The 20156-nt window shown below is 32.9% G+C and overlaps 1 long non-coding RNA gene across 2 annotated transcripts; it reads left to right on the forward strand.

Annotated features, from left to right (window-relative positions):
- The first annotated feature begins 6713 nt into the window (after positions 1-6713).
- On the forward strand, positions 6714-13736 carry LOC148604121 (uncharacterized). Of its 2 annotated transcripts, XR_015916085.1 has the most exons (5): positions 6714-7119; positions 11258-11313; positions 11627-11709; positions 12488-12526; positions 13055-13736. It is a non-coding gene; the product is annotated as an uncharacterized LOC148604121 (long non-coding RNA). The 2 variants fall into 2 exon arrangements; XR_015916086.1 differs by lacking the exon at positions 12488-12526.
- The last annotated feature ends 6420 nt before the right edge of the window (positions 13737-20156 follow it).

Raw genomic sequence — 20156 nt, forward strand, 5'->3', positions numbered from 1 at the left:
AAAAACTGGGAGCATGGACCAGGTGCACTGGTAGGTTAAGCTTTTCTAGAAACAAGCGCCGAGTTGCTCATAAAAAGTCAAGTCCGAGGTAGACAAACGAGGGAAGGAAAACTGATCCGTTGAATAAATCAGTTTTCATGGTGCTGATGGATACATAACGATCCACCAGTTCATGATAACGACCATAGAACTTCTGTAGTGATGACTTCAATCTTATAGCAACATAATTCTGTTCCAGAAGCCTATTTGTTACAGTTCTAGCGCGATACAAAAAGTCTGCTTAGTTTCGGCAAGCTCTGGCATAACGTATGAGTTGTGATATGAACACTCCATACGCAGGTGATGAAGGGATGTTGCCACAGATGAAAGGAAAGTTGACAATTCTGAATGAAAAGTCATCACGTTTGTCGTAAAGTTTGGTCAATAGTTTTCCTTTACCATCGATTACTAAGTGTAGGTCAAGATATGAGGATGACTTCACAGTGTCTGTAGTATCCTTTATCTCAATTTCTTTAGAAATTAGGATTGTTTAAAGATAATAGGTCATCTATATAGTGGAAACTGAAATTGAAGGATGTAGCCAAACGATATTCTTTCTGATCAGATCAGCTATAAAGTCAGCCTCATAAGAGTGTAAGGAATAGGTCAGCAAGTAAAGGAGCACAATTTGTTCCCATTGGAATGCCCACCGTTTGTTGAAAAACACGTCCACCAAACTGGACAAATATGTTGTCAATTAAAAAATTCCATCATTTTGTAAACATCTTCCTCTCTATATTTGGAAGATGATTTGGAATTATTTCTTACAAAGTATAAGGAATCTCTACCAAGAACTATATATTTGTATTTAGGAGTACCATCTTTTTTGGAAAAACAACGATGTATAATGTTTTTAAGTCGGGATTTTAACTGAGTATGGGGAATAGAAGTATACAGTGTTGAAAAATCATAGGTTTTAATACTATTGTATTCAGATAATAGTCTTGAACTTAGTTTCTCCAAAAGATCTTTCGAATTTTTCAGGATCTATATTGAATTAATACCACTACGGGAGAAACAAGTGTTGTGGTAGGACTGTAGACCCTCTTTGACAGTTGTGAGTATAGAAGTTAAAAGTTTTGAAAGAGGTTTGGTGGTACATTTAGCAGATCCAGCTATGAAACGTTGTTTGTATGGATTCTTGTGAAGTTTAGGAATCCAGTACATAGACGGTAAATCACAATCATCGTCCTTGGTAGAGAGACCAAAAGAGGATAGCACAGATTTATGGTTTTCCACAATCTCTTCTTTGGAGAAAGTGGTATCAGTGTAGGTCTTAATACTGCTATTATTTTCTACATCTACCTCTGATAATAAACATTGGATATAAAACGTTTTGCAGACAAAAACAATGTTGTTTTGGGCTTTGTCTGCTGGTACGACAACATATTTGTCATGTATAATAGACAATGTTTTTCCTACATCGGGGTCTTTGAAAACTGATGTAGCCTTGGCACTCATCGACCTACTTATACTTTCATTCGTTTCAAAATTAAACACCTCACGGCCTTTAACCATTCTGACAGAGAATCAATGTCTTCTTGTTCTCGTTTTATCCATTTTCTTGCATAGTCCTCGACGGCATCCATAAGAACTTTAAAGTTATAATTCTAATTTATGGAGCGTGGTTCACGGTACTTGGGACCTTTAGAAATGATATTACGCAGAGATTCGTTTTCGATAAAAAAAAAAACAATTACGCACTACTCTTTAATTACATTGTACATTTATAGGACACAAGAACCACAAGCCTAGGTTAAATTTACAACCAAACAAAAGTTGCATATAAATGTATTTCGAAGAGTTTTTTTATCGTGATTTTATAAAATTGATTTTGCCTTTCGACATTTCATTTGTCTACATATTGTCTACTTTATGATATTGGATTTCATTTCAACTACAGGTGTAACAATGTTCACGGTTGTGTTTTGAAGAAAAGATTATCCGAATGAACAACTGGTAGTTTTTTTAGTGATTAATGCGCAGTTAAGGTACAATCATTATGAGTTTTTCAATAAGTTTATGAAAAAATAGAGCAGTTTCGGCATATTCAAGTGACTAAAGTATTATAATATTGTATGTTCTTTGTTGTGTGTGTCTGTTTTCCATAACTGGTCTTTGTCCCTGGATTACAATATTTTAATTTCCGCTTGAATGTTGGTTCCCTTGATTACTCTTTCTGACTGCTCTTTGAAAAGGAATCAAATATCATGTCGCGGTCTACAACATCCATAATATATAAATATATCAGTAAGAAATAAAAAAGATAAACCTATTGTTGAGTAAAGCAAACAAAAAAGACAATTATTAGCATTAATCCTTTTCAAATATATATATATATATATACAACGTCTCAGAATGTGACGACTCTATTCGCTACACTGCTCCATCGGATCAAATTGATACAGGGAAGATAATGTAGACTTATAGAAGGGTCTGAAAAATTCCCAACGATGTTAGAACTGTCAAATTTGCGAAGCAAATATTTGGTCGTTCCCTCCGCGGGACTCGAACTCGTACCGCTGTGACATCTATGGCAACACCGCCTGCACTAAGTCCAGCGCCCTAGACCACTCGGCCAGCATCGTTGTCTGGAGTGTTTTTATATCAGGATTATCTAATAAAATTGAATGTAGAATGGGTATGGAGATATTTTATACCAGGATTACCTAATAAAATTGCATGTAGAGTGTATTAAGTGATTTTATATAAGGATACCATAATAAAATTGCATGTAGAGTGTGTATTGAGTGTTTTCATGTAAGGATACCATAATAAATTTGCATGCAGAGTGTGTATTGAGTGCGTTCATACAAGGATACCATAAAACATTGCATGTAAAATGTGTATTGAGTGATTTCATATATGTATACTATAACAAAAATGTATGTAGAATGAGTATGGAGTGATTTTACAGAAAGATTGCGTGACGAAATTGCAACTAGAGTGTGTATTGATTGATTTTCTAACAACTGTCAAAGAGGGGCTGCAGTCCTACCACAACACTTGTTACTCCCGTAGTGGTATTAATTAAATGTGGATCCTGAAAAATTCGAAAGATCTTTTGGAGACAATCAGTTCAAGACTATTATCTAAATATAATAGCATTAAAACCTATGATTTTTCAACACTGTATACTTCTATTCCCCATACTCAGTTAAAATCCCGACTTAAAAACATTATACATCGTTGTTTTCCAAAAAAGATGGTACACCTAGATACAAATATATAGTTCTTGGTAGAGATTCTTCATACTTTGTAAGAAATAATTCCAAATCATCTTCCAAATATACAGAGGAAGATGTTTACAAAATGCTGGAATTTTTAATCGACAACATAATTTGTCCAGTGTGGTGGACATGCTTTTCAACAAATGGTGGGCATTCCAATGGGAACAAATTGTGCTCCTTTACTAGCTGACCTATTCCTTCACTCTTATGAGGCTGACTTTATAGCTGATCTGATCAGAAAGAAAGAATATTGTTTGGCTAGATCCTTCAATCTCAGTTTCCGCTATATAGATGACGTATTATCTTTAAACAATCCTAATTTCGGGGATTTGATACATCGCATCTACCTAAAAGAACTTGAGATGAAGGATACTACAGACACTGTGAAGTCAGCCTCATATCTTGACCTACACTTAGAAATCGATGGTAAAGGAAAACTATTGACCAAACTTTACGACAAACGTGATAACTTTTCATTCGGAATTGTTGACTTTCCTGTCATCTGTGGCAACATCCCTTCGGCTCCTGCGTATGGAGTGTTCATATCACAACTCATACGTTATGCCAGAGCTTGCCGAAACTACGCAGACATTTTGTATCGCGCTAGAACTCTAACAAATAGGCTTCTGGAACAGGTTTATGCTGCTACACGATTGAAGTCATCACTACAGAAGTTTTATGGTCGTCATCATGAACTGGTGGATCGTCATGGTGTATTCACCTGCACTATGAAAACTGATTTATTCAAAGTGTCATAGTTTTCTTTCTTTTCCTCTTTCGACTACCCCGGACTTGACTTTTTATGAGCAACTTAGCGCTTAGAGGACGCTTTCCTTACCAGTGCACCTTATGTTCTTTGTTATGTATGTCAGTGTATGAACAATTAAACTTCTACAGGTCACCACAGGTCTTCAATGATGGGCAAAGCCCTTACCTTAAAGCAAGCTGTAAAAGGCTACATAATAAAAAAATGAGGAACTATTAATAAAACAGGAAAATTGACATATTCTACAGAAAAATGAGTAAAAGAAATAGGACTTACCAAAAAAAAAACAAAAACAAAAAAAATAAAAATAAAAAAAAAATAAAAAAAAATAAAAATAAAAACATAAAAAACAAAAAAAAACAAAAGGAAACAGGCTCATGAATTAAATTCTTTTCCAAAGCAAAATCTTAAGATATCACATTAATACATTCCCTAGTCAGTAGTGAATAAGACACATGTATGAAAACATGTATTGGAAATGCATATATTTGTGATAAAAATTTAAGTCATGCATATGTACATGTATTATGACTTTTCCTAAAAATTCCTAAAACATGTGAAAGTAAATTCGGAAGTTAATAAATAATAGCCACAGATATTGTTCATATTTGATTTTTTAAAAATTATATTTGTGTATCATAGTACATGATGATATAAATGTCATGTATTTGATCTTTGTTTTCGTGTGAGTCTGAGAATGGATAGATATCATTCTTTTCTTTCCTCTTTCCCTCTAAGCAGCTGAAAACAACTTTGTGTGTGTGTAATCAACTAAATGTTAAATTGGAAGTGGAATAGACTAATGAGAGGAAGGAATAAGCCCATGAAATATGCTTTAAAGATTAAATTACAAAAAAAGATTGAAATAACAAACATGGATCTCCTGTTGGTGATCGAAGTTATACATTTTCTGCTTAATTTTACTCTGAATTATACTGTTATCATTTTTAATCTAAAGCATGAATTGGCCTCGAGGCTGCCCTTTTGGTTCGATGTTAGCTGCAAATGCACGATGCATCGTCGATGGTCCACATAGCTGATCCGGGCCCAATACGAGTGTTCGAGGAAAATACGCATTTAATGACATCTTAATTAAACAATTGACCGAAAACAGACGTTAACACTTGCCCTGTATTAATATTAATACAGGGCACATGTCCTATAAAAATTTGTAGAAACAGATTTCATTGGAATAAATTTTTGTGGTTTTGTCATTGAAACGACATAAAAACTTTCGAAAGAGTAATCAAGGGAATCAAGGTTCCAGCGGAAATCAAAAGAATGTAATCCGGGGACTAAGACCAGACATGGAAAACTGACAAATACAACGAAGAACATAAAGCAACCAAAATAATACATACAAAGTAACAAAAGTAAATGAGCAATTCGGGCTCCCTTAAAAACGACGTTAACCGTCTTTGGCCATCATTGCCTTATTCCATTAGCTTCTGTGTCAGTCGTAAAGTGACGACATTTTGCAAACGTTTTAGTCATGAAATAGGAAATTCGAGGAGGAAACAACCTGTACTACTATTTTATATTAGAATAAAATATCTTCAATACGAAACAAATCCAAAACATGATTAAAGCTGTATTAGCTGCCAAATTTGTTCAATTTTAATTCTACTGACTTTGAAGCAATTGAAGCAATAAATGTCAATAATACCTACAGAATATTGTAAATACAACTTTTTTTTTAATTAGAGAAGATCAATAGCTCTGGTCTAATAATTTTTCGCCATTACTTCCGGAGATTGCTGACAGGACATACAACTGGGTTAAAAATACTTTAACCTCGGTAAAAAAATTAAAAAAAACGGATACACAGGTGAGCACGTGTATTGTTTTCATTTCATTTCATCTTTTTCTTGATTAGTTTTCAAATAAATAATGACATATTTGAGCCACATTTTGTCACAATACGTAAATTTCAAATGGATCCTTGCAGTATATTTGAACTTTTATCTTTTACGGCTTGAGTCCGTCGGTCATCCTTGCCGTTGAATAACCACTTTCGCTTTGCAATCAGATTTCTAATTAAAGAAGCGACCCTTACAGCACATGCGCGAATTAGGTCACCAGAAGTGACATGCATACGAATTTATCTAGGTCGAATTTTTGTCTTGCAGGACAATAAATATATAGACACCTATTTAATGTATTCAATGCATTTTATTGGTGGATATCAAATGAAATTATACAGGAAAAGTATAATTTAGTAGAAATAATTCAAAGTTAAAGCATCTTTAAACAGAAACAAAAAATTACGAAAATGACAGCTAATGCAGCTTTAAAGAAGTGTTTGTTATTATATTCACTCAATTTTGATTCCACTTATTGTTTACAAATTTCAAATAGAACACTTCGAGTTGAGCCGCCGGACCCCGAGGTAACGTTTATGTAGAAAGATGGCAAATCTATTAAACAATCTATACTCGGCGTCACATAAATAAGATACTGTTTAAATTTGAATAAAAATATTTTCTACGACTTTATTGACACCTACCGTCGTTTAAATTGTCTTAAATGACTTGCTCATTCGTTTTGCCAAACGGCATCTCCCTAAACATTGAATCGTTAAATTGCGGTGAGATTTTAATTCTCTGTCCCAATATTGACGAACTGCGTTTGTAAACAAATCGTCCCGTAGAAACCAACATGGCGGATATTAGTATAGGATTTTCCTGTAAGGATTTGATACGCACGATTTAAGCTAATAAGCGTCTCGTTGGTACTAACACGTCGTGCATATATGCGAACTATCTTCAGATTAAATTAAAGAGAGACAACTCTAGCGGTAAGTCCCGACGGTTTAAAAAGTAGAGCTGCTATTCGAAAATGTGCTGTATGTGACGTCGAGTATAACAGTAATTAAATATGAAAGGGAATACATCAAAGTGAATTTCTGCTGTACATATAGACAAATATGAACATTTCACTTCCGATATTTTCGTGCTTTTCACGATGAAATGGATTGACAAATTTTGAATTATCATTAGATATTTGGATCAAAATGGAAAGACTACAGAACAAAATATCTCTGTTGTGCAAATTATCATGAAGATCAAAAGTTTCAATGTGTAGGTAGGTACTAAAACTAGGGACTAAGTATCACCAGCGTTAATAACACTTATTTTAAAGGAAAACATGAAGTCCTTTTCGTGCATTTAAATGTGTCTATTTTCGTAGTTCTTGTAGTTAAAACTAGTGCAACGAAAAAAAAATTAGCAATTAAAAGTGATTTATTTGGATATTGTTAGTGTTTTTTAGTTGAACAACACCGTCAAAAACAATATGTTTACTAATATGAAAGCATAATGACCACGAAAATAAGGTACGTAATCAATTTAGCCGTATTATTTTGCAACGTCTTTTTGAGAGCTTGTATATGTACAGTCTGAATACATCATTGAACATTTTCCATTTTTTTTCAAATCACTTCGGCTAATTTCAATGACTTTCCATAGTAATTACTATTGATAAACGTCAATTTATAATAAATTTTGTTCATGGGTTCTATTTGGTAAAAAAATGTGAAATTTGCTTGATTTATTTATCAGATTACTAGTACTAAAATACAATATGGGATATCAACTTGAGCATTGAGTGTAAATTTATTATAAATTTGATAAATTTCATAGTTATGAGTGTCCTTTACTATAATAATTTTGTTAACAAGAACAAATATATGCAGTAGTTTTTTCAAACATCTTTATTACACTTACAACCTTGTTTATTTGATCATTACGACACAAGCATATAAGGACAACTATCCTTAAACGCAATCTGCTGTAATAGTACTAGTACTCTACACAGATTGCGTTTAAGGATAGTTGTCCTTATATGCTTGTATCGTAATGATCAAATAAACAAATACAATAGGAAAATATTTGAAGTATATAGCAAAAACAAAACATTTGATGATTTGCCATGTGAGAAAGGTTTTATACCAACAGCTGATAAAAATCCTGTAAACCATGTCCTGATGAATTGTACAGAGATAAATGCTTAGAATTATGTTACTGTACAGAAGGACAAAGGTTTGTGTCGCCGAAAATATTGATTATAAAATTAAGATAACATTTCTTATTAATTATACGTGTCTCTGTATTTTTTAAAGCAAAACTTATATAAAAGTAGTGCATCAAAAGAACAAAGGTTAACGTACTGTTCCATATAAGAATCTAAACTAACAAATAAAGGTGGTTGGTACATGATGACTTTCTAATATAATTTAATTTTCCTTTTAAATGTTCATGTACGTACGAAAATGATTAAAAAACAAATAAAGAAATGGTATACCACTAGTTCTATATCTTGACTCCTTGAATTCATAGCCCGTTCTTTTCAAACATCTACCTCAAATCACCTTTTGCAACATTGTGCTTTCGTGCTCTTTTTACAAATAAAATCTTCGAAGAGCAAACATGTATAAATGTAAAGAAGAAAGCATTTGGGATAATCATTTTAAACTAAGCAAAATCTGCAAGTAGTGTGTGTTTTTTCAACGCTCTCCCACTTCAACAAAACTGTTTGCAAAGTATATTTACAAATTAATGATATGACACAAGTTAGCTCCTCTACTCAAAGTGCGTTCTACGGAGAAAAATATTTTCAAAGTTAAAGATCAATATCAGAAAACTTAAGAATTAATTAAATACTTGTCTTCAAGATAAGCAAAAACAAATAAACGACTTTCGACAGTGAAACATTCGCAACATCCATTTATTACTTAATAAGTTAATCAAAATGACCTTGTTACGCCAATTAAAGAATGGATCTTTTTTTCTAGTGTTTACTAAGTGCAGATATTATTAGTTAGTTACTGCTCTCTTTCCTGATCATTATTCGACAAAAATATCTAATTACAAATAATTCCTATACTTATCAATACCACATTTTGCTTAGCATGTAGATAAAGACAAATTGTAACTAAGGATTTTCGGTGGTAATGTTCAGCCATTTTGTCAGATTTTTTGGACTTCTCTTATTTTATCCATTTCATTGTATTTATATTTTTTGCCCAATGATCCCAACTTTTCTTTTCATAGTTTCATTAAACACATCTTAAAATGTTGTTTAGAAAGTTTTTAAAATCATTTTTTGTTATAGATATGACTTAATAAGACTAAGACAAAACCTATGGGAAATCTCGAGAAATCCTTTCCCGACCAAAAGTTCAAATGCTTATATCTCAAAAACGAGCACACTGACCAATCATTTTTTATATTCATAATGTTCTTGCATGATAAATCTGAAAAGGTTTCACAACTTTTTGAAATCTCTGTTATTTTTAAACACAGTAGCGGTCATCTTTAACACAATTTTGCAAGATGAAACTAACATGTCTTTTGAAATGCTAAAATAAATAACATAACTGAGGACAGTAGAAATGAAATTTACACACTTTATTACACTTAGAGAGAAACCACGTATGATATGTCTAGATTAAAGGGTTTTACAGTCTGTAAACAACCTAACAAAGTTATATATACATGTACATGTACTTTGAAGAAAAATAGGAAACTTTATTATTAAAGAGTAATCAAGAGAACCAAGGTTATAGCGGTAATCAAAAGAATGTAATCTAGGGACAAAGACTAGACATGGAAAACAGACATACACAACAAAGAACATAAAGTAACTAAAATCATACATACGAAGTAACAAAAGTAAATGAGCAACTCGGACTCCACTAAAAACTGCGAGCATGGACCAAGTGCACCGGTAGGGTAAGCGTCCTCTGCTTTTCTAGAAACACCCGCCGAGTCAAGTCCGGGGTAGACAAACGAGGAAAGGAAAACTATGACACGTTGAATAAATCAGTTTTCATGGTGCTGATGGATACACCATAACGATCCACGAGTTCATGCTGACGACCATAAAACTTCTGTAATGATGACTTCAATCTTATAGCAACATAACCCTGTTTCAGAAGCCTATTTGTTAGAGTTCTAGCGCGATACAAAAAGTCTGCGTAGTTTCGGCAAGCTCTGGCATAACGTATGAGTTGTGATATGAACACTCCATACGCAGGAGTCGAAGGGATGTTGCCACAGATGAAAAGAAAGTTGACAATTCTGAATGAAAAGTCGTCACGTTTGTCGTAAAGTTTGGTCAATAGTTTTCCTTTACCATCGATTTCTAAGTGTAGGTCAAGATATGAGGCTGACATCACAGTGTCTGTAGTATCCTTTATCTCAAGTTCTTTTGGGTAGATGCGATGTATCAAATCTCCGAAATTAGGATTGTTTAAAGATAATACCTCATCTATATAGCGGAAACTGAGATTGAAGGATCTAGCCAAACGATATTCTTTCTTTCTGATCAGATCAGCTATACAGTCAGCCTCATAAGAGTGAAGGAATAGGTCAGCAAGTAAAGGAGCACAATTTGTTCCCATTGGAATGCCTACCGTTTGTTGAAATACACGTCCACCACACTGGACAAGTATGTTGTCGATTAAAAATTCCAGCATTTTGTAAACATCTTCCTCTGTATATTTGGAAGATGATTTGGAATTATTCCTTACAAAGTGTGAGGAATCTCTACCAAGAACTATATATTTGTATCTAGGTGTACCATCTTTTTTTGGAAAAACAACGATGTATAATGTTTTTAAGTCTGGATTTTAACTGAGTATACAGTGTTGAAAAATCATAGGTTTTAATGCTATTATATTCAGATAGTAGTCTTGAACTAATTGTCTCCAAAAGATCTTTTGAATTTTTCAGGATCCACATTGAATTAATACCACTACGGGAGTAACAAGTGTTGTGGTAGGACTGTAGACCCTCTTTGACAGTTGTGAGTATAGAAGTTAAAAGTTTTGAAAGAGGTTTGGTGGTACATTTAGCAGATCCAGCTATGAAACGTTGTTTGTATGGATTCTTGTGAAGTTTAGGAATCCAGTACATAGACGGTAAATCACAATCATCGTCCTTGGTAGAGAGACCAAAAGAGGATAGCACAGATTTATGGTTTTCCACAATCTTCTTTGGAGAGAGTGGTAGCAGTGTAGGTCTTATCACTGCTATTATTTTCTACGTCTACCTCTGATAATAAACATTGGATATAAAACGTTTTACAGACAAAAACAATGTTGTTTTGGGCTTTTTCTGCAGGTATGACAACATATTTGTTATGAGCTTATCAAATTAGATTTCTCTTTAGGCTATTGGTATTGTGTACATTATGATACTGTATTTGTACTCACCTACAGGTGTGACAATGTTCATGGTTGTGTTTTGAAGGAAAGATCATCCGAGGCTACAACTAGTAGGTTTTTAAGTAGATCGAATCACAGTTAAGCTATTAGGTTTATGAATCTTCCAAAAAGATAATAAAAAAGAACTCTGATCCTATTTCAAGCATTTCCAGCAAAAATGTTAGTTAAGATATATGTGACTTGTACCGAGAACTGCCATCATTTTCTGATTTTGTTCGTTGAAACATAGGAGAGAAGGAAATGTCATCTACAGAAACATTATGTGGCCGTCTTCAAAACGTATAATAATAATTCCTATTATGATGGAAAACAAACGAAAAGGAATGCTGTTATTTAGCATTTATGTCTCTTTTCTATTTTCAGAGGGGTCACTCTGAAATACAAAACACATACTTTTCCAACACAATCTGAAACGCAGTAAACAGTTAATCCTATAAGTACTCATGGTTAGTTTTCTGTTGGTTTTCTATTACCTCATAAACAACAACGTCACATTTGGCACAGGCTGATTTATGAAGAAAAGAAAAGAATGAACTATGCATGTTTTTTTAATCATCGCTGTAAGGAACTCTGAATATTACAGTATTAACTATAGCAATTTTGATATTTTGTAAATACTTGGAAATATATTTGAACACTCCCTGCAACAATAACTGCCGTTGTCTTTAAATATAACCTGCAGTAATTTCTATTCAAAAGCAAAAGAAAATATTTTAACAAGAAAAGATTCTGATAAATGATAAAATGTCAAAAGAGTAATCAAGGGAACCAAAATTCTAGCGGAAATCAAAAGAATGTAATAACTTATGAGTTGTGATATGAAAACTCTATACGCAGTTGTTGAAGGGATGTTGCCACACATGAAAGGGAAGTTGACATTACGGAATGAAAAGTCATTGCGTTTGTCATATAATTTGGTCAATAGTTTTTCCATACCATCAATATCTAAGTGCAGGTCAAGGTAGGAGGCTGACTTAATAGTGTCTGTAGTACCATTTATCTCAAGTCCTTTTTGGTAGATGCGATGTAAATCATCCCCGAAATTAGGATTGTTTAACATTTTAAGAGCTGATTATTAATATAATATTTTGATGATTGCATTATCACAGTAGTTTCACTTTTCTGCTAAATTTTGTTATAATACAGATAACTTGATAAGAAAAGACGATAGATGTTGTCCTTTTATTCTAATTACTATGTACTGAGTAAAGTTTATTTGAACAGGAACAACCATTAGAAACAAACAAACAAAAAACACAGGAGGTATGTGAGATTTCATTATCACAGTTTTGCATTTTATACAAAATATGAAATCTAAAACTTCGTGACATGAACCAGCTATACAGCTCTAAAACAACCTTTTTATTCTTTAGATAACAAACTATTTCTTGTCTTGTCTGAAAACGACTTAAAAGTATATTATAATGGATGCAAATAGTCTTCCAACTTGGTGGACATACACACACACAAACGTCGATAAATAATCGTATTTTTTCACTTAAAAAAATAAAATTGCATTTAAATGGATAAGTAAATATAAATATCAAATTATAATTTCCTACAATTTGATGCACTTATATTCACATGAGCAATATTTGACTGCGAATTATCTTTTTGTTTCTAATACCATGATTTAAAGTAAGAATGATATATCTTTTATCACAGTAGTTAAACAAATCCAATGCTTGTCATGCATGTTATTTTTCAATATATAGTATTATATTGTAATTATATACGTGTTTCACTGAAAAAAAGATTTTGGGCATATTTAACCTTTTTATTTTGATATAGTTCAAAACAACATAACCATCTACATAACATGTGCTGCTGCTGTCATTAGTATTGGTCTGATTGGGTTTATTTACATAAAACGACATCTCTCAATGTTTACCTGCAAAAAGATAAGTGCTCTTGTGGAAAATGAACAAGAGGAATCCGATGTACACGATGACAACGCTGGAGAACTACATGATTTGATTGATGATGGAGAACTGTAAATTATAATTGATGTGACTTAAAATCCTTAACAAATTTTATGTCTTATATTCCATTGAAATGTTTCATAGTTTGAACGGTGCTTTATTGCAATCTTTTGAAATATGTAAAGCTGATTGATTATTAATACTATCTATCACCTGTTGAACTTTGATGGACTGAATAAGGGTTGCGGAAAATAAGTTTAACATCAAGTATCACAAAAACGAAATAGTGAAACACAAATAAGAATAGCAATTCATGAATAATACACGTGAGCTTTCTTCGTTTATTCAATTTAACATGAAATGTAAATAATCCCTATTAGTTTCATGATAACATATAAATTTAATATGACCTGATGTAAGTATTGATAATGAGAGACGGCGTTGGAATAAACAGAAATACAACAAACATTTCGCGTTTAAAATGTGTTGTTTTTATTTGTGTGAAAATTTTCTTTTACGTACTATTTTCTATTAAAATATGACTTGTTCTTTGCTTTTGCTTCAACATTTTATTTATTATGAAATGTGCCATATCTGTTTAAGAACTTTTAATCCATATTTCATATTGTATATATTAGGTCTGACATAAACTTAAAACATTATCATAATAAATCCGGCGTAAAGATGTCGCGTTACTTTTTTGCGGGATGCTCATGATGATTATTGCCTTGCGCCGCGCATGAAAAGTAACGTAGTACCTTTTTTATTTTGTAATGGCAATCAAAAAGATGCCATCATTAACTCAAAAAAGATATATAAAAACTGAATAACAAACGAGTAAACCAGATTCGACTAAAAATCTTGTGTATGAAACAGCGTCAGTGGATGAATTACGCCAATGTGCAATATTGTAAAAGAAAATAAACGAATGGCTAATCCGTTTTGCCAATTAATTCAATTTCAGCTTCAATGTCTTTAGTTGACTTTTTTCTCGACCCAAAATATGGTATGTAAATTCCGCTGTATGAGTAGTTAGTTTGTAATGTATATGCAGAAAATATAAAAAAGAGAAAAGGTGAAGGTATTTCCTATCAAACAGAACAGCCTATTTCTCTTTTTTTTTTTTAAAGATTAACTAAAGAAATATATAGGTTACATTTCTTTTTTTTTCAAAATGTTCTAAAATAACAGTCGTTAAGATACATTTGGAGTAAAATATGTTTTTATATTCCACATGATTGCCACTTGCGGTTGTTTCCAACTACCCTGATATTGTCATTTATTATCCGAACTTTCCTATTAAACTTTTCTTTTTGACTACTGCTGCAAAGGTTTTATGCATTTCAGTAATTTTGTTTTTCCCTTTACTTAAGCAAATATTGAAAAAGATATACCTGGGCAAGATGGAGTATTTTTGCAAATATCCTTCTTGACATGATATATTCGTTTATTTACGCCGATTATTAATTTAATAAGTGTTCTTACTTGGGTGTGCAGGAGCATCAATTTCACTATTGCTGTGTATAGTGCTGTTTTGGAGTCACCTGCAACCTGCCCTGTGGTTTCTTCGTCATTGATTGAAGACCATTAGGTTGCTTTGGACTGACAATTTAATCCAGGTGTGGTTGTCGTCTCTTTGACCTATTCACCATGTTTAAGGTTTTTTTTTCATTATCGTTTCCACTTCCATATATTTCTAGATCTTCTATATGGCTGCGTTGGCGTCTGACAACTTTGGCTGTTTGACCTATACAAGGATTCGTACCTTATTCTTCAAAATTGATGAATTGCGTTACATAACTTTGAGCGATGAAAGAATATCCGAATGAATTATTGAAGAATGGAACTCCTAATGGTAAAAGACATACATCACGGCCAAGTGAAAAAGACATATTTTAATGCATGTACCCCTGCAGTTGTAGAAAATGACCGAAATCTTAAAACATGTTTAAATCATTTTGCTATAAACAAATCATAATCTGAGATTCGTATATCAGGGGTAATTAATATTGCAATATCTTGTGAAATTCAAAGGAATGTCATAAAAAATTAAGGTTTGATATGAAATTTGCGATATCTATTTACAAGTTCTTTTGTATATTTGATTGTCGAATTATAATAAAAGTAATACGGACGGATAATGTATATGTATTTTGGAAATATTTGGAACTCATACTGAATCATCAATGGACTATTGAGAATTAAATTGCTAACACAATGGTAAACATTGTCAACTTGACAATTATTTTTGAAACAATTACTGAACAATAGATGAGTCAATTCAATATTCTTGCCCTCGTACACAAATAAATCATTGAAAACCCCATAAATATAACCATTAAAAGTATCACATAACAATCACTGGTTGATTCCGCTATGCGATTTTAAAAGGAAATAAAACATTTGAACATTTGAAATAATGCACTTAAAGGCCATTGAATATAAATGATTTTAAGGAAGAATTGAGATTCAACAAAAATAATTTATTGTATTAGAGAGCAGATTTTCGTTTACTTAAACAAACTCATAATGCTTTTTAAGCCGACGTTTGGTTGATTTTAATGTTTAATTTTTCATATGTTAACCGAAAAATCAATCATCCAAACATTTAAATTGTGATTACTAAAGAACACTTTTTGATTACTCTTTAATCAAAGGTTCAAAAATGAAGAAGCGAACAGGGAGAACGCACTATTGGGAAAAAATTGCGTGCAAGCGCCTAACAACATCCTTTCAATGTATATTAGAAGCTATGTAAACATATATGTGATTCCGTGGTTGGTACTTCTGTATATATTAACTTCCCCCAAAATACAAGCATGTACTTTTACGATGTGTTTTTTTTTTGTCTTTAAGCTGTTCATTTGTGACGTTACGACATTCTGTAGAAGGAATATATTCAAAATACCTTGTTGTATCACCCTTATTTTTCAAGGTCTTGATACGTATTTGCTGTATCTGAACCGATCCGTGCAACAACAATTTTGATCGGTCATCGATGATCGATCAGTTTCCGATCAGTCATTTATCCGTCAAACCGATCCATTAGACCGGTGATCGTATCACGAGCGGTCACTGTATTTTACGGTTTTTGTTGTTTTCTTTGTTAATTTTACACACATTTACATAATACAATAGATTTAGACATCAATCTATAATTTTATTTCACATTTCTTTTATTTTAAAGAGATCATCCGTCATTTTACATAACAAAACTGCAATCAGATCGGTCACCGGTCATCGATCTGTCAAATTGTTGCGCGAATTGTTTCACGGACTATATCAACGCTGGTTCACCAGTCTTACTTTAAAGATTAAAAAAAAGTCTTCCCTGTTGGAGTCTATGCTCTCTTCTTTTTCTGTATCATCACCATTGTCATCATTGCTGGTATTCAATATCTGATCTTCATTTATTTCTCATTATTTTACTCGCTGTTCCAAGTTTGCGATCAGGGAATCTTTGAGTAAACTTGACTTCCCGGGAGATGGTTAGTGCCTGAACTTAAATAATTACACACACTCACAAAAAGGTTTACAAATCTGAAATTGAATTTACCAGGAGAGTAGCATCTTCAGAATATTGCAGGGAATTATGCCAATAAGTTTGAGTGGTATGGCAAACTCAATTTTATTTGTGTGTAGTGCTTTGGCAAACTTCTTTCCAGCTTTGGTTAAGTGAATAATGCATTATACAATAAAATACAACATTTATTACATTCAAACATGTTGGAAGAAATTCTTTTAAAGAACTTGTGATCAGAATTTGAATACAGGTGATATCAATAAGGTCCTACATCATGTACATGTAGACAAGTTTTGTTGCTGTGGTTTTGAATAAATATTCAAATTGGTTGATTTTCAATAATATTTTCTACAAATACATCATTGAACACATTGATTGTGAAATTTACTGTATCATTGTATATATATATTTACATACTAAGGTCCTAAACAAGTATTGTTTTCTCACTTTTTAGCAAACCAGAATTTCACCTAGATACAAATATATAGTTCTTGGTAGAGATTCCTCATACTTTGTAAGAAATACTTCCAAATCATCTTCCAAATATACAGATGAAGATGTTTACAAAATGCTGGAATTTTTAATTGACAACATATTTGTCCAGTGTGGTGGACGTGTATTTCAACAAACGGTCGGCATTGCATTGGAAACAAATTGTGCTCCTTTACTTGCTGACCTATTTCTTTACGCTTATGAGGCTGACTTTATAGCTGATCTGATCCGAAAGAAAGAATATCGTTTGGCTAGATCCTTCAATCTCAGTTTCCGCTATATAGATGACGTATTATCTTTAAACAATCCTAATTTCGGGGATTTGATACATCGCATCTACCCAAAAGAACTTGAGATAAAGGATACTACAGACACTGTGAAGTCAGCCTCATATCTTGACCTACACTTAGAAATCGATGGTAAAGGAAAACTATTGACCAAACTTTACGACAAACGCGATGACTTTTCATTCAAAATTGTCAACTTTCCATTCATCTGTGGCAACATCCCTTTGGCTCCTGCGTATGGAGTGTTCATATCACAACTCATACGTTATGCCAGAGCTTGCCGTAACTATGCAGACTTTTTGTATCGCGCTAGAACTCTATCAAATAGGCTTCTGGAACAGGGTTATGTTGCTACAAGATTGAAGTCATCACTACAGAAGTTTTATGGTCGTTATCATGAACTCGTGGATCGTTATGGTGTATCCATCAGCGCCATGAACATTGATTTATTCAACGGGTCATGGTTTTCCTTCCCTCGTTTGTCTACCCTGGACTTGACTTTTTATGGGCAACTCGGCGGGTGTTTATAGAAAAGCAGAGGACGCTTACCCTACCGGTGCACCTAGTCCATGCTCCCAGTTTTTAGTGGAGTCCGAGTTGCTCATTTACTTTTGTTACTTTGTATGTATGATTTTAGTTACTTTATGTTCTTTGTTGTGTATGTCTGTTTTCCATGTCTGGTCTTTGTCCCTGGATTACATTCTTTTGATTACCGCTATAACCTTGGTTCCCTTGATTACTCTTCAACATTACCACCAAAGGAGGTCAAAGTTTTTATCTACTAGATTACTTGAATAGTACCATAGATTTATACTCCAATAAAGTAATACATTTAAAAGTGTATACAACTCGTTTTATCAATTCTCATCGACATTTCTTCTCTTCTTTAGATGCTTCAGTAATGAAAGGGACCATGTATGTTGCATAAAATTTGCCCAGTACTGGTCTTATTTCAGACCAGTCGATTTGGTCAAACTCTATCTCTACTATTTTAAAGTCTATTAAACAATATATAACACAAAATCACAATTCATTGCCTGACATATTGCTATTTGGCCTTGTACTTGAGCGTAATATTTGTGTGACCTTTTCAATCGTATTTCATTGTCGTCGATTTCACCTAAGAAGTCTCGGTCTTTACAGAAAGCCCGAATGGATTTAAAGCGCCATTTATACGGACATTTGATCGCCAAGATCCACGATCTACACGTATCCGTTTTGTTAGTAACGATGTTATCTGGACTTGCGCCTAAATAGCAGCAAGTTGCACAGAGAAAGAGAACACATTCACGCGCACTCACATTTTTATTATGCCGTAGCTTTTTATAGGCAACATACTTTTTCCTTGCAATAGCCTCTTGTTTTCTACCCCATTCCAAAGCAGGAGTATCAACACATTTACTTTGTTTGAAAACTGTTCTAATAAACGTTTTCCTTTTTTCCTTTTAAAATTGCATAAACATTTGAACTTGTAATTCTGAAGTGTCTCGCGGATTTCCAAAGCGGATTTGCATTTTGTCCCATAGTTCTTGTTTCAATTTCTTTTAAAGTGTCTTTTGGAATGTTTGAAAACTTTTCAATGATGCTACTTTCGTCACGATGTTCTTTTTGGCAATAGATATAACATCAATATATTTGTCCGATTCTTTAAAGATAAATTCTGAGGTTGAAACCTCTTCAAATCGCGATACATTTAAATCATTCGAAATATCGACATTATTCAATTGCGGTGGTATTAGATCGAACAGTACTGGATTTGCAATTGCGAATTCATTCGAGATTTGATTGATTTCAATTTTTTTCTTATTTTGATTTACACCGAAATCCTCTCCATACTTAATTTTTTTAAACTGTAATTCAGTCACTTTCTTTGGCTCTTTCTTCCTCTTTCCTTACTCCAATCACATTACTTAGATGTACATGAAACTTCGGCCAATTTATTCGCATTAGCCTCGAGTGTAAATAGGAGACCTGAGATGTGTGTGCAACCTTCGCCTAACCGAAAGGAAAAAAGAACCTTCACTTGTCAGATCCCGACAGACGGTTTAACGCCACTCGCAGTCTAAACAAGCCATACAAATACTGACGACGAGATTATAAAAATTAATTAATGCTAATAATGAATTATTACAAAATAAATGAAATAACTGTTTAATCTTGAATACTTTAGAGTAGATACTATTACAATATAAACAAATTAAAAATGATATCCACTGAAATTTCATGTTTTAATATTGTGCGTGCACTTTGTCTTGACTTCCTCAGTTTCAGTCTTTATATTTAATCGTAATTTATCATGTTTTCACGTTTTTTCCAGCATCTAGGTTTTTGTCGTTGAAAGTGCTGGTGATGAATGCATTCTACTATGTTTAAACCAGCTCCCATGATGCAGATTGATACACCGTAACGATCAATTAGTTTATGACGACCAGAAAACTTCTGTAGTGATGATTCTACTCTTGTGGCAACAATAACCCTGTTCCAGAAGTCTAATTGTAAGAAATCTAGCGAAATTTTGAAAGTTCTGGCATAAATCTTTCATGCATCTACATAAAATGAAATATGAGAAAGTGTTGGTAATTTATTCTACTATGTTTAAACCATAAACAAACATCTCAGGACAACTAAGTAACGATAAATAAATTTCTATACATTTAATTTCATTCCAA

This window comes from Perna viridis, chromosome 10 (assembly GCF_037379345.1).
Source record: "Perna viridis isolate PV_CMFRI_1.1 ecotype Kerala chromosome 10, ASM3737934v1, whole genome shotgun sequence".
NCBI lineage: Eukaryota > Metazoa > Mollusca > Bivalvia > Mytilida > Mytilidae > Perna > Perna viridis.